This window comes from Emydura macquarii, unplaced genomic scaffold (genome assembly GCF_026122565.2).
Source record: "Emydura macquarii macquarii isolate MOO-44397 ecotype Brisbane River unplaced genomic scaffold, CSIRO-AGI_Emac_v2 contig_2988, whole genome shotgun sequence".
NCBI lineage: Eukaryota > Metazoa > Chordata > Testudines > Chelidae > Emydura > Emydura macquarii.
In genome coordinates this window covers 731,113-745,101 of record NW_027133125.1, presented here as the reverse complement: position 1 = coordinate 745,101, position 13,989 = coordinate 731,113, and positions in this window count along the sequence as shown.

Below are 13,989 nucleotides of genomic sequence, written 5' to 3'. Positions count from 1 at the left end.
GGCATGTGTGTGGGGAATTCTCCACCGTCAACCCAGAAGAAGACTTTGAAACTGTAGATCTCCAGCTAAGATATAGCCTTGTAGAATAACCAAAACTCCTGGCTAAATGCTACCTGGAAGCCTGTTTGATATGAATTGAAGATTTCTCAGATCCTGTTTCTTGTGGAACAGCATGCACAGCAAAAACCACCAGACACAGTTGGCACCGATTTCACAGGTAGAAAAGCCTCCCATCCCCAGAGATGGCTTCACCACAGAATGAAGAAAGTTCTCATTGCTTCTTGTCTGTGATGTGTGTATTTTGTGGATACATAGGCGATTTCATTTGCTAGGGACTATTAATCCAGCACCTTTTGAAAGCCAACATTTTGGATCCACCCATCATTGTGACTGGTGTAATTTACTCTGCTTGGGGTCAGTGCTTGAATTATGGGGGGCAAGTAAGGGGTCCCTGGTCCTTTGTCGCGGTTCCCTCCTTGGACTAAATTGCTGTGCATGCTCCAGGATAGTACTAACAATTTGCAACTTGTCTGACATTATTGGAAATGTAATGATGGCTCCACGTTGATGCTGGGGCAGTTGCGCACGTACATGGACTAGACTGGAAACTTGATGACTCCCTGCTTTAGCAGATACGCCATGCACACTCCCAGCACGCTTCTCGCTCAGATGTTTAGTTTCCAGGGACCGTTGGACGTATCAGAGCCAAACATGCCTCCTTGAATAAGACAGAAGTGAGGTAGCCCCTAAAAGTAGCAAGGGGGCCTGACCCTCCCATGTCCCCCTGTAACTGGAGCACTGCTGGGGGTAGACCTTAGTGAACTAGACCAATTTCTGAGAGGCTGGAGTCACCTTGAGCACCTACTAACGTGCATCACACCCTCCACTGGCTACCCATCCACTTCCAGCCACCAGCTGGTGATCATCTCTGAGACACCCATCCAGCAAAGCATGTAAGCACATGCATAAACTATAATCCAGTCAATAGCCCCATTGAAGTCAACGCAGCTGTTCATTTGCTTAACATTAAGTATGTGTTCAGTGCTCTGCCGGACGGTAGGCCTAAATTCCTGCATGTTCTGGCATTTGTTTATCCAGAAGCCACCCTCTGTCCTGTTGTGGCATATAAGGTCTTAGCTGTTAGAACTGAGGCTCAGCTCTCCAATGCCGGAAGTAGGGTGGTCTCAGCTGCATGACTTCAGCTTCGGACTTCTCTCACAATGACCATCGGAGCTTGAACGGGTTGAGGCTTTCAGACTTATTTTGTTCAGCCAAGCTTCTGACTGATTTTATTTCACAGCGATTGGGGTTTTTTGATTGTTTGTCTGGGGGGGTTTGGGGTAGGTTTTGTCTGTCTGAGGGATTGAATTGGTTACTTTGGATTAGACAACGTTCAGGAATTACTTGTGTGACTTGACTTGAATTAATTGTGCCTTTTGCATGTTAAATAATATTGGACCTGATCTAAAGTCCATTGAAGACAATAGAAAGACCCCCTATTCATTTAAATAGATGTATCTGGCTCACTGTCCAACCAACTGGTTTGCTCTTTTTAGTGTCACTATATATGGTAATAAATATGAAGTTAGTTCCAAGTTTTATTTTTCATCTCTTTTCTAATCATCTTTTTCCAATAGCATTTTTTAAAAATTGCTGCTCTAGCTATTCAGCGAATACTGCAAATCAAATAAAAATAACTGATTATCCATGTATTCTTCTTCTTAATTAAGCCTCCAAGATTAATTTTCTGCTTATTTGCAATTTATAATAAAATTTATATTCATTGCCGTCTTTCTGACCATTTGCTGTAATTCCTAAACATTTATATCAATATTTCAAACAAGATGGAGTACCAAATTAATCCAAATACAAAATCAGAATTTGCCTGATATGGGCTAATTTGTCTCTTATTGACAAAATCAAAGACACTTGAGCAATAAGCATGCAAGATGTTATTCATATTTTTGTAAGTGACAACCTTGTTGAGAAGGATGATCATATGTGGCAAAGTGACTTGAAATAAATTGGCCAATGTAATTGGAAATATTATATTTCCAATTACATCTCACCTATTAAAATTCATTTATTTACAATCTTACATGATAAAGTGGAACCATTTCACACGGTTTTGTTGAAAACACTAAGCATTCTGAACTTCCAAAACACTGTGCAAACAATTGCAAAGATTTCTGTGAATCAACAAACACAATTACAATGCCCTGAGAGAGAAAGTCACCACTGCATAAACAGCTATGCCACAGTTGAGCCTTATTTGAAGTGCTCACTTTTTCCTTTAAGCTTTCACCAGTTGTGTCTTCTCACCACTGAGATCCCAACTTTTTCGCATGCGAAGTCACATCTATTGGTTAGATCATGGTCTTGTATGTCAAGAGACCTGGTTCTCTTCCTGGTTCTGGCTTGGCTTGACTGGACAAATCACTTCATCTCTTGTTGCAAACAGATGTGAAAAATAAACAACAAGGCTCATGTCTGCAAAGCACTTTGAGATCTTTGGATGAAAGGTACTAAAGAAAAAGCAAATCATATTAATGTCATGAAGACTAATTTTTCTGCGTACTAGATAAAATTCACCTTTGTGTACAGAGCCAACACAGGCTTATGCATTACTTTTTATTTCATTGTTTCCTTGTGCTCCACCTGTCTCTTCTATCTATCTCCTGTTTTATAGATTGTAACCTCTTTTAGGACAGGTATCATCTTTTTGTTATGTGTTTGTACAGCACCTAGCACAGTGGGGAAGCAACATAGTCTAGGACATTCCCTACAAAAAGCTAGGTTAAAATTATATTAACATTATGCACTCCAAGGTCAGGAAATGCCAAAGTTTTAACTGTAACCTAATTCTGCCCTCTTGTTCATGTGGATTAAGATACAGTCTTAATTACTGATCATATGTTATTTCTCAAATCAAAAAGCCTAATTTCCAGAATGGCTGAGCAGCCACAGTTCCCCATTGGCATCAGCACTTCTGAAAATCAGACCCATAAAATATAATCTCCTCCAGTGTTTTCTGGAACATTAGATTCACACTGGTCGTATATTGTAGTGCTGTGTATTAAGGAAAAGCAGAATTCATAAGAGTCATTTGTATGAAAAGTACATAGTAAAGTACTTACGTGACAGACTACATATTAAGTCTTCAATATAGAGTAACAGTAAAAATTTGCTGGCATATATATGTCACCTTAGTTTGCAGCTAAATCAACTTTGTAATTATTATGATCTTAGTTCCTGATTTATACCTTAGGTAAATTTGTAATCAACTAGCCCTCTGCCTCAATTGCACCTATAGAAAACCATGCAGCTGGTTGAAAGGCAAACCTATAATGAATGGATGCTGAGTAAATTATTAAAATACCTCTCTTAGAGAAAACTTAGTCAATGAAGGTATATTGGATCATCATGACCATTAAGTTAGTGTAAGCAAACAGGAAAGATGGGTTTTTTTGCTATGCTTGGGTCATGGAATTTAAACAAAAAAAATATTGACGAGATCCAGAGGGGTAGCCATGTTAGTCTGTTTTCAGCAAAACAGCGAGAGTCTTGTGTCACCTTAAAGACTAACAAATTTATTTGGACAGAAGCTTTCGTGGGCAGAGACCCACTTCGTCAGATGCAAAATATATTGTATCATCTGAGAAATAGCATGTGATCATGTAATTAAATACAATATTGTAATGCACGTACACAGGGGCTGAGTTCCGGTTGCATGTCCCAACTTTATATTGTCATTACCTGATTTTTTAGGATTTTATAATCCTAAAAATCCATACTTGTAAATGTAGATTTTGCCTCTTTATAAAAATATGCTAGAAGAGTAACATGGACTTTAGGACTAGCTATCATTCCATCATTGCTTTTGCATCTGCAAACTGTTCTGAATTCACTTCATCCAAACTAGTAATTGCAAAAAGGTCTTTGGTTTCTTTAAAAGAAAAACAATCAATTTGATGTTCTTGAAGTTGTTCAATATTCTTGTGTGCCTTTCCTTTAGCTACCTGAATTTCAAACCCAGCATGCACTTTCCGTTCCACACAATGTTTATCTAGCTCAGACATGAAGACCATTTTCCTCCGTGACCAACAGGAACTTTTGCTATGCAAAATACCCAAGCTCTTTTCGTCTGGCATTATTCAAGCTGCAGTAAATGCACCTGACCCCTGGTGTAACCAAGGAAGAAGCCTCTGTTGTTCTTCAGTCTTATCTTCTTCAGCAGGTGTCACGTGGAAGAGTGAGGGCATGAATATAGATTCAAGCTGTTGCTGATCGCTTGGACAGGCAGGGTGAATAAATCACTGGAACTTCACTCGTGTTTTAGACAATGATTTGAAATACCCAGCTGCTATTTAACGGTACTTTTGGGGGAAGTAACTCAAGTCACAGACTTCCAATTCCGTACCTCATGGAACGGTAGTAAATATTGCTTTGCACTTAATAGCATCTGCCATCGGAAGGATCTCATAGCATATTCATTGTTCCATATTCATTAAGTCTTACATTGCCCATATGATACATTTGCCTATTTTATACATGAGGCCATTGAGGCAGGAGGAGCCAAATTTTCTTCCACATTTGGTCCTCTCAGTGCTCTTTAGACAGTGCGACAGGGCTATATTCTAGTCCTAGAAATTCTCCAGGCATAGAGAAGCTCTCAGCTGTCATAAGGCTGCCTTAGCTGCTCCTTTATCAACCCCTCCTCCCCACTCCACAACACAGGATGAGTTTAAGGCGATGGATAGAGTAGCTGGGTAGAGTGCAGCCGTGTTCTGCCAATTGTCTGTACAATCACTTGGAAACGATAGCCAGCTGGTGTAAATTAGGCCAGCCCAGGATTGCTCTGACAAATGCTGGGGCAGAGAACGGGAATCATAATCTGCTCCATGATGTCTGTGCCCCTCCTGCATGGAGGGGATCTAAGCACAGAGGGAGTGTAGGCCGGAGAGATGAAGTTGCCTGCCCAAAGTCACACAAAATGACATTTTTCTCTTCCTGCACAAGGCTTTGTGCTGGGAACTCCTTGGAGATTGGGTTAAAGCGCCATGGAAGCCGGTAGATAGGTGACATGAATATCTATATCAAAGCACTGCCGGTACCTGTGTCAAAGAAATGAAATACTATATTGGCAGCAGGGTGTGAATGACATGGTCACTTTATACTGACATTTTACCTCTGATGCTCTGCCATTAGCTTGGGATATAATGTATAACTGCCCATGAGAATATACCCTGTACCTGATCCTCATCTCATTTAGATTGCTTTTACACTGGTGTAACTCCATTGATTTCTCTGGAGTTTCTCCTGATTTACATGAGTGTAACAGAGCAGAATCAGGTAGCAGCATAGACCAACATTGAAATGAATTCAATTTTTTAAACCACCGACCTGGTAAAGAGCTCTATTGATGATATTTTCTTGGCTAAAATTAGGAAAATAGAACTGGTAACCTCAGGTAACCTTCACTTTTCCAAATGAGATGCCTCAGCCCAATACAATCAGTCTATTTTCCCTTTATAAACACCTGTAAGGACTCTGGGATGGTCAAAATATAATTAAAATGACCTGTGACTGTTTTCATGCTCTACTGAAAAGTCATATTTCAAATCTAGGATTTCCGCCCCTCCCCCCCTGAATTCAGCAGGCCATATGGAGCAAGAGCACCAGATTTCAACATCCACTTCAATAGGAGCAAGGAAGTTAATTGCATCAATCAGTGAGTGACCCATCAGACACGTCTGCATGATGTCAGACTGTATAGTTTCAGTGATCATTTACAAGTGCAGGACCTGATTTCATCGGGTAGTATCTTATTGCACGGGGAGTCATGCTGGAATTAATTTAATGAGATCAGTTTGAGGCACTATGCGCTATACAAGTGAAGAGCGCAGAAATTGGCCAATAGTTAGCACATCGACTAAGTAAGGGTTAAATTAAGCCGATAGGCATAGCACTAGGGAAGGGGTGGTGCAGTGCAGTAACACCCCAGCAGCCACTTTAGGACATCACATTTCCCTCTCTATTCTGCTCCTGCTTCAGGCAGGGTAGCAGGTCATCACAATCTTTAAGGGTGCATCATCACACTTCCCCCTTGTGCTGGATCAGCTACGTTGGCCAGAAAGCAGAGATGCCAGAATCAACTCTGCCCACTCTCTGTCCATTTGCTGACAGAGGGGACAATCAGGTGATCATGTGATGCAGACCATATCACACTGGGGTCCAAGATCCAGACAGGTTGAAAGAGTGGGTAATAAAAATCCTTATACTCACTGGTTTGATTAAGAATTACATGGATGCAATCCAGTTCTCCATGAGGTTTCTTGTTATTACTAATATAGATTCATTAAAATTCCCTGAAATGGGATAGGTAAATATGTTATTTTCTAATTAGGGAAGATGTTTCATCAGAGATGCAGAAAAATTCAGAGTAAACATTCTGGGCCTTTAAGCAAATATAGTAATATGTGTGGTGTAATTACTTTAAATAGCTGTATAATCAAATATGCACTAATTCTTTTTAACATAGTCTGCTCTTAAATGCTTTTCTATGATCATGTGGGAGGCTAGGAGGCACTATATAAATATACATTTCCTTTCCGTTTTCATTCTGTTTTTGAGAGAGATGGTTTGGAAAGAATTAAAATTGTCATCTGTGAATAGCTATCAACTTAAATCAAAATACATTTTTCTATAATGGGGCAGACTTTGCGTCAGTCTGTAAGGAAGCCAATGGGTTTGCAGGATATATAAATCAACACCTAACAAGGCCATATATTTTTAGGAAACAGTTGGTCAAAACCTGCCTGACTAATTAACAGATCAAAAAAACCCAAAACTATGAGCTTAGACATTTCTGGCCTTCTATGAAGTGAGAAGCAAACACTGGATGAAATCATCAAAATGTATTCAAATGCTGGAAGGCATCTGAGTTCTACAATGTACCATATTTCTCTACCCCAAAAATACCTTCTAGACAAGGCCTTTAGTCATTCAATTGCTTTAAAGCTAATATATTCACCCTCATGCAAATTCCTTCCCTTGGAAAAGATTATCATCACTCAAAAGATTCTGCATTCCGAAAATGATGTGAAGTCACTTAGACTCAAGCACATTGTCATCTCAAGAGGTAATTTGGCTCCCGATTGTTTTTCTGTGGCACTGACATAGGCAGAGTATCGGAAATAAGCTGTGAGAAGCAACATGTTCTGCACCTTGCCATTTTTAGTAATGAACACAATGATTTTCTACAGCAAATGTGTTCTGAATTCCATCTTGACTTAAATAACATATCTCAAATTAACTGAAACAGATGCACATTGGAAATCTAGTATTAGTGGATTAAACTAAAGCTTACCTAGCACTCTGGATCTTCATTTACTGTTTTCCCAACTCTATAGACACAAGTCACCCCCTTTTTTCTGGGGAGGGGAGGATATCAAATCTAATCTTCCTATGCCATAATCACCCTGAAATGCATATTTATTCACAGTAATACTTAGTTTATTTTTAATTAAATAAAAGTAATCTTAACTAGGTTGAGTGGGGTAGAATACAGACCTGTCACCAAATTGTCACTGGTTGAAACCCAGCCCAAGTCAGCGTGATGGAATTTATCATCACATTCAGTAGCAGACAGGCAAGAACTAGGCTGAGACTAATTTGTTTCAAGTTCTAGGCCTGGATTTTCAGAGGTGCTGAGCACCCTCAGAAGACAGCTGAACTTAATTGCTTCTGAAAATCAAGCCATAGATGTCTAGGTCACAAATGGTCATTGTTGCTAGCCATCTCTGAGGCCATGGAGAATTAAATCCTCCCTGACAGTTTCGTGGTGGTGGCCCTTCTAGATCAAGTGTGACACAATGGTGGTGTGGCAAACTTCCAGTGTCATTGTCTGTGCTGTGCTGGATTTGTGGACAGATTTTAAAAGGTACTTCAAATTGTAAAAGCACCTATTACAATTTGTATGTGAATTTAACTGTAATATTACAATTGCCACTCATAAAACATAGCAAAAAATACCCCAGTCTCAGTCACCACCATAAAAAAAAAGAGCAGTAGGAAGAATAGTAGGAAACATTTTCTTCAAATCTTACTGACATTTAAAGATGAAATTCTCTTTGACCAAAATTTGTGGTATTTTTCTGTGAACATTTGAAACACTTGAACAGTCTTTCTCTGAAAAAATAAATTTAAACCAGAATACTTGTCTGAATTATATATTTGATTATCATAGATGCAATTTGCAAATTTTTGCTTAATTTACATCAGTCATTCAGAGATCAGATATGATACCATGTGAATAATGCAACTAGCCAATGCAATATCAATTATGAAGTGTCAATATGAAATATTGTCCATGAATGCTTCGTGCTCCAGAGATTAGGAATCTACTGAATTTTGCTAATAATTTTGAATAACCAATATGTGCAAGATGATCCTCTTCCAAATATTTTGCAAACAGATTAAGGAAAAGAAAATTGACAGACATTATTTCTTAGTAATTTTTCACTTGGCCATTAAAAACAAGAGAAAATCAAGCCAGCTAACTGCTTCTCATCTAACTCCTCTCCTCTGAAAAACCCTGAGCCTTGCAACCTGTGTAAAGTCAACAAACTTTCTCTCTGTTGGACAAATGAAGAAACAAATTCCATAGTCGAGGGCCTTCCACTGACCATAAACCTGCTGATGTATGCATACGGGGATTGGCAGTTTGAATGTCCCACTGACTCAACTGCTGGGGTAGAAGCTCAGTGGTTCATGACCTTGCTTATCCCCTTCTCAAACTCTGCCTTGCTGGAGGAAGCATCTTCTTTATGCTGACCAGAGGCAAGATCCAAAGTGGACTGAAATCAATAGGAGTCTTTACATCGAATTCAATGGGCTTTTGATCAAACCTCAGTAGCCCAAAATTATATGAATCCTCATTCATCTATATCCCTACATGGAAGTCAGTGGTCAAGGGATTCTTTAGCCATCCAAGTATTCGTTAGGCTTAGCTGCACTCCGAATTTCAGAGAATGAAAGATTAGTGGACACTGAAGGATGTTTCTTCATCTGAGAACTCTCTTAAATGTAAGCCCCAAAGTATGCCAACTTCATTTAAGCAATAAAAGAGTTTGAGGGAGAGTTTCTGTGGAAAAAGTACAGGCAAGATGAAACTTAGCTTGAAGATACATGAGTCAATCTGCCTCAGAACGCAGTGTTATTCATGTGACCTTTATTATATTATAGAGGGAGAAACAACCAAGTCGATAGGGGACCAAATGAGCAATCAAATATAGATTGGGAGATCATTTGAACAACGTTTTAGCTCAACTGTTATTTTACCATTCAACTGAGTTGGAAATATTTTTAAGAAAAAAAAAAATTTCAATGAGATACAATTTGTGCAGTGTAGACACGAAGGTTATTGCCTTATGTTTAAGAGAAGCTGGGATTAAGAGCTTTCTGGGGTTGGTTCTGAACTCTCTCTCTGAACTCTCAATCAAAATGGTGAATCCAAAATACCCTGGAACTTTGGTGGGGTGTGCAGGGGAGCTTCGGATCCAGACTCAAACTCTATAGCTGACCTATATTGCTATTATGGACCACACCAAAATCCCAGCTCTGAACATCCCACCAAGTTTTGGGGAAGTTATCAGGATCCAAACATTGCAGGTAAGACTCATGTAATATCAAAAAAACAGATGACAATGTTCTAACCTGTAAGCTCAATCAGGCAAGGAAATAAAAATTACTTAGGAGTATAGTTACAAGCTCTGTTCGAATAGAGAAAAGGGTTACGAAGGAGCTCTGTCGCTGCAGAGATGTAAAATTGTGAATAGATATGGCGCCAGGAGATGGCACTCATGGATATGTCAGAGTTTTGTTGGGCCAATAAAAGTTCTTGCAGTTGCTGTGCAGTGAAGATGGCTTCCTCTGTGCAGCTCTTTATATCACCTCTTACCAAAAAATAGCTGTGGTCATTAGGGAAACATGGCAGAGGAACTCAGGCCAGGGGCTGAATCACACGCCCTCTCCAGCCTTCAGACAGACAGTAGACCACATTTTTCTGCTGTGCACAATAATGGCTTTGATCAAGCCTGTTAAAGCTCTCAGATTTTGAAGCCAGTTTTGCCCTAGGGAAGTTAGAGAAGCCTGACACTCCATGCTTCTGTCAGGCCCTCCCTGACCCCTCTGTCAGGGGCAACAAATTGATGGAGTAGGAACTGGCTACATCACCTTTGCCTACTGGGAATTCACCCGTGTTGGACTCCACTCCCTTTACCTTGCCAAAGGAGCAGAGTAGGCCCCTGTGAATCTGGGATCCGGGGATAGAGGCTGTGATAGGAAAGGTGGAATTAAGCATTTTATATTTTAGGCACAATATAAATAGATCAAATTATTGTTGAATTGTCTCTTTGTATCACAGACGCTAGCGACAGGGGGAAATCATCCAGTCTACGCCTTTGCAAATTTGGGATGGCACCCTGCGGTGCATTTTCTAGTATCAGAGCAGCTAGCTATAGAGGAAGGCATGGTGTTAGCTAATGTGACACTTTCAGGAGCTCTGCCCGAGAAGGTGTGAAATGTAGGCCAGGATTTTGTTCTATATTTGTTTTCTCTCTTCTCAAGATGTGAAAGTCAACAGACTCTCCATCTTCCCTCCTCACCTTTCTTAGACCATTCCTCTTCGTACAAATCCCTGCGGCAGGGGGAGAGGGTGGAAAGGAAAAGAGGGCCCTGCCCTATTAACATTGTTTTAGCTCTGAAACTTGACATGAGAGAAGTTAGTCCCCTAGGAATACTCCATTAGAATCCTTCATCTGGACTTTATTGATTTGTACTTTTCTCACACAGTTTCAAGTGGAGATCAGTTACCCTTGTCCCAACCAGAGCTCCATTGATGTGCTGTGGAGTGCTCCTGGAAGCCTGCTTGTTAAAATTCTGCCACCACGTTGAAAGGAAATGGGATCATTTCCCTGCCTCTGATTAAGTAGTAAGACAACGGATGTGCTTAGAGTGTAAGCTCCTTGGGGCAGGGACCAATTTTCTTCTGTGTTTGTGCAGCGTCTAACATAATCCATGATTATGATTAGAATCACAATCCATGATTAGGGGCTCCTAGGCACTATTGCCATGCAAATAATCTCAGCTAGAAATAACTCATTAAAAAAAAAAGCCAAAGGAAAACACTCCTTTGCCTTTGTAATAGATCAAATTGCACCAAACAACCGTTAATATTATAAATCTTTAATGTGTGTTTGCCAATGGGAGCTGACTGCTTTCTGACATATTTATAAGAACACATTTCTGCTTAATTGAATAGATTCACCAGCTCCTGACTACGCCTCCTTGGGAGCACATGGGGGGGTTCATTAAAAAGCTACCAGGATGAGAGGAAGATTGTTCAAGAGGTCCATATTAATAGACTCACAGCACACATCTTACATTATCTTTTTTGTAATATAGAAGTACCTAAGGTGCCAGTCAGGATCAGACCCCCTCTGTGCTAGCAGAGAACATATGGAAAAGAACAGAGGAAAGCACAGTCCCTGGCCTGAATTTTGTAGCTAATCATTCTGACCCTATTGAAAATTTGCTAATCAAAATTTGAGCAAAATAAGAGCAAATATAGGGGAAAAAAAGGTCCAGACAGCTAATCCTTTCCCTTTTCACCCCAAAGGCTTATTACCACTAGAATCTGATCAACAAAGAGTCTATTAGTTACTCTTTATCTCTCACCCACTTCATCCCAAACTAAACCAAGCTGAATTAGCTCCAGGAACAGCCTATGGCACATGCGCTCCCTTTTATGTTTCCTGCCTCCCCTTTGCTAATAGAGCAGTTAGTGCCAGCTGAGCTACCTACATTCCCTCAGTGCAAGGCAGAGCTTCCAGGCAGTCTCTGCAGTGAGAAGCACCTGCTAACTTCCAGCTTTCAGGGCAGATGCTCTCCACCTGGTCACAACCCACATTGGCTCCACTGGAGAGAACGCACAGGTGTATATAAGGAGATCAGCTGAGGCAGGGCCCTTTTGCTATTTGCATCCTGTTAAATACAGCAATGAGAGGGGAAGATGAAAACAAGGCAGGGAGGAAACTGGATTTAATTCAGATTACTTTGGCCTCTTCTGGCTTTTGTTATAAAACCACAGTTTATACAATTTCATAGATATTAAGGGCACAAGGGAACATTCCAATCATCGAGTCTGACCTGCATATCACCGGCTAAAGAACCTTACCCAATCATTTCTGCATCTGCATTTCAGGCAGGCCAGCCTGGAATTAAAAATCATCAGAACACAGATCAGTCACAAAGCAGCAGAAAAAAATAGCTGCAAGTGTTCAAGCAGTCACCTTACCAACAATGCTTAGCCTGTAACTCACAGCTCCCCGGTACTTTTCCATATAAATTAAGCCATCTAAAAAGTATCCAATGCAAAGTCTCCAATGCACCTGGAAGAGTCAATAGCTCATAATGTGTTTGGTTTCAGGCTCAGCTGCCTTGATTTGGTATCATTTCTGTATGGATCAATGGGACACAAACACTTAAGCTGCCCTTATTTAGCAAATATCTAATACATGGAAAACACATATCCACTGGGAAAGCAAATGGCAAAGAAGTGGAAATGCGGGAAGCAGCATCGGTATTATAAGATGCTGCAAAGGGACTGTGAGGCCAAGTGTTTTCCATTAGTACCAAATCTGAGATACTAAAATTACTCCTTCGAGCTGCATACATTATGTATTAATCCAGCCCAGCAGTCTGTTTTGAGAGGGGCTGCCGTGTTTTGAAAGGGACAGTTCTGTCTTCTTTGCTGAAACCTGTCTTTCACTTGCCAATGCATTTTTGCAGGCCCCTCCAGAACAGTACTGAGCATCTCCAACTCAGAAGCAAGGGAGAGGAGCCCCGTACCTCTCTGGATCAGGCCCTAGTGAATGTTAATGCTGGTGAAAGATGCCAGTCTACTCGACCTTAGGAGAAGAGAACCAGACAAGGCCCCTGAAGGTATGTCCATGCAATGTTTTGGAACCCATGGGAACAAGCCTCCCAGCCCGGGTCAACAGACTGGGGCTCAGGCTAACACTCTACAAATAGCTGTGTAGACAGCGCTTTGAAGTTGCTGCTCGGGCTGGAGCTAGGTCTCTGAAGGCTAGGGAGGAGCTTGCCAAGGGCTAACAATGTCCAGTCCCCCTGTCAGATGCGAGAGAGCAAAAAAAAAAAAAAAAAAAGGAAGGGAGAACATCAATGAAAAGCACATGGGAGTAAAGAAAATGGTGAGGACAAAGCAAATTCAAACCTGGAACACAAGGGTGGATTCTGAGCAGAGACCCCAAAGTGACAGGCAGGGGTGTGTTTTACCTGAGGTGAAGAGAGACACCAGTGGCCCACTCTTCAATCAGAGTGCAAGGGCCAAGAAGGAACTGGAATCATGCAAGAAGGAGTCTGAACAAAGAAAATAGGGGTCCGGGCAGGGTCATGTGTGGAACAGAAGAGAGCCAGAATGGGACTCTGAGCAGAGAACCCCGGAGTGAAACGTGACAGTCTATTTAACTTCTGCCTGGACACTGGGATGTCACCACAGAGACAGCAACGGCCTCAGCTGCAGGAAAAGGAGGGACTATAAATAAACCAGAAGCCAATTAAATACCTGGGGCAAATGAAAAAAGGGTCAGGATGGGCATGTGGGCAGAGGTATAATAAAGAGGGGGATACCAAGCAGACAGCCACCGGTATGAAAGGTGCCAGCCCATTCTGCCAAGAACATCACAGTCATCCACGCAGCAAATACGGCCTGAGGAGCTGCAACAGCAGTACAAGCACGGGAGCCAATGGGAGCTGCATGTGCAGACCGGAGAAGGGGACGTTACTTGTGCATAGAGTGCACTAGCATTGCTACATGAAGGAGAAGGTTTCACAACAAGCACTTGCACTGGACGTAGCTCTGACCATTCCCTATAAAAGCCTCACTCTCACGAGCACTGGACTCAT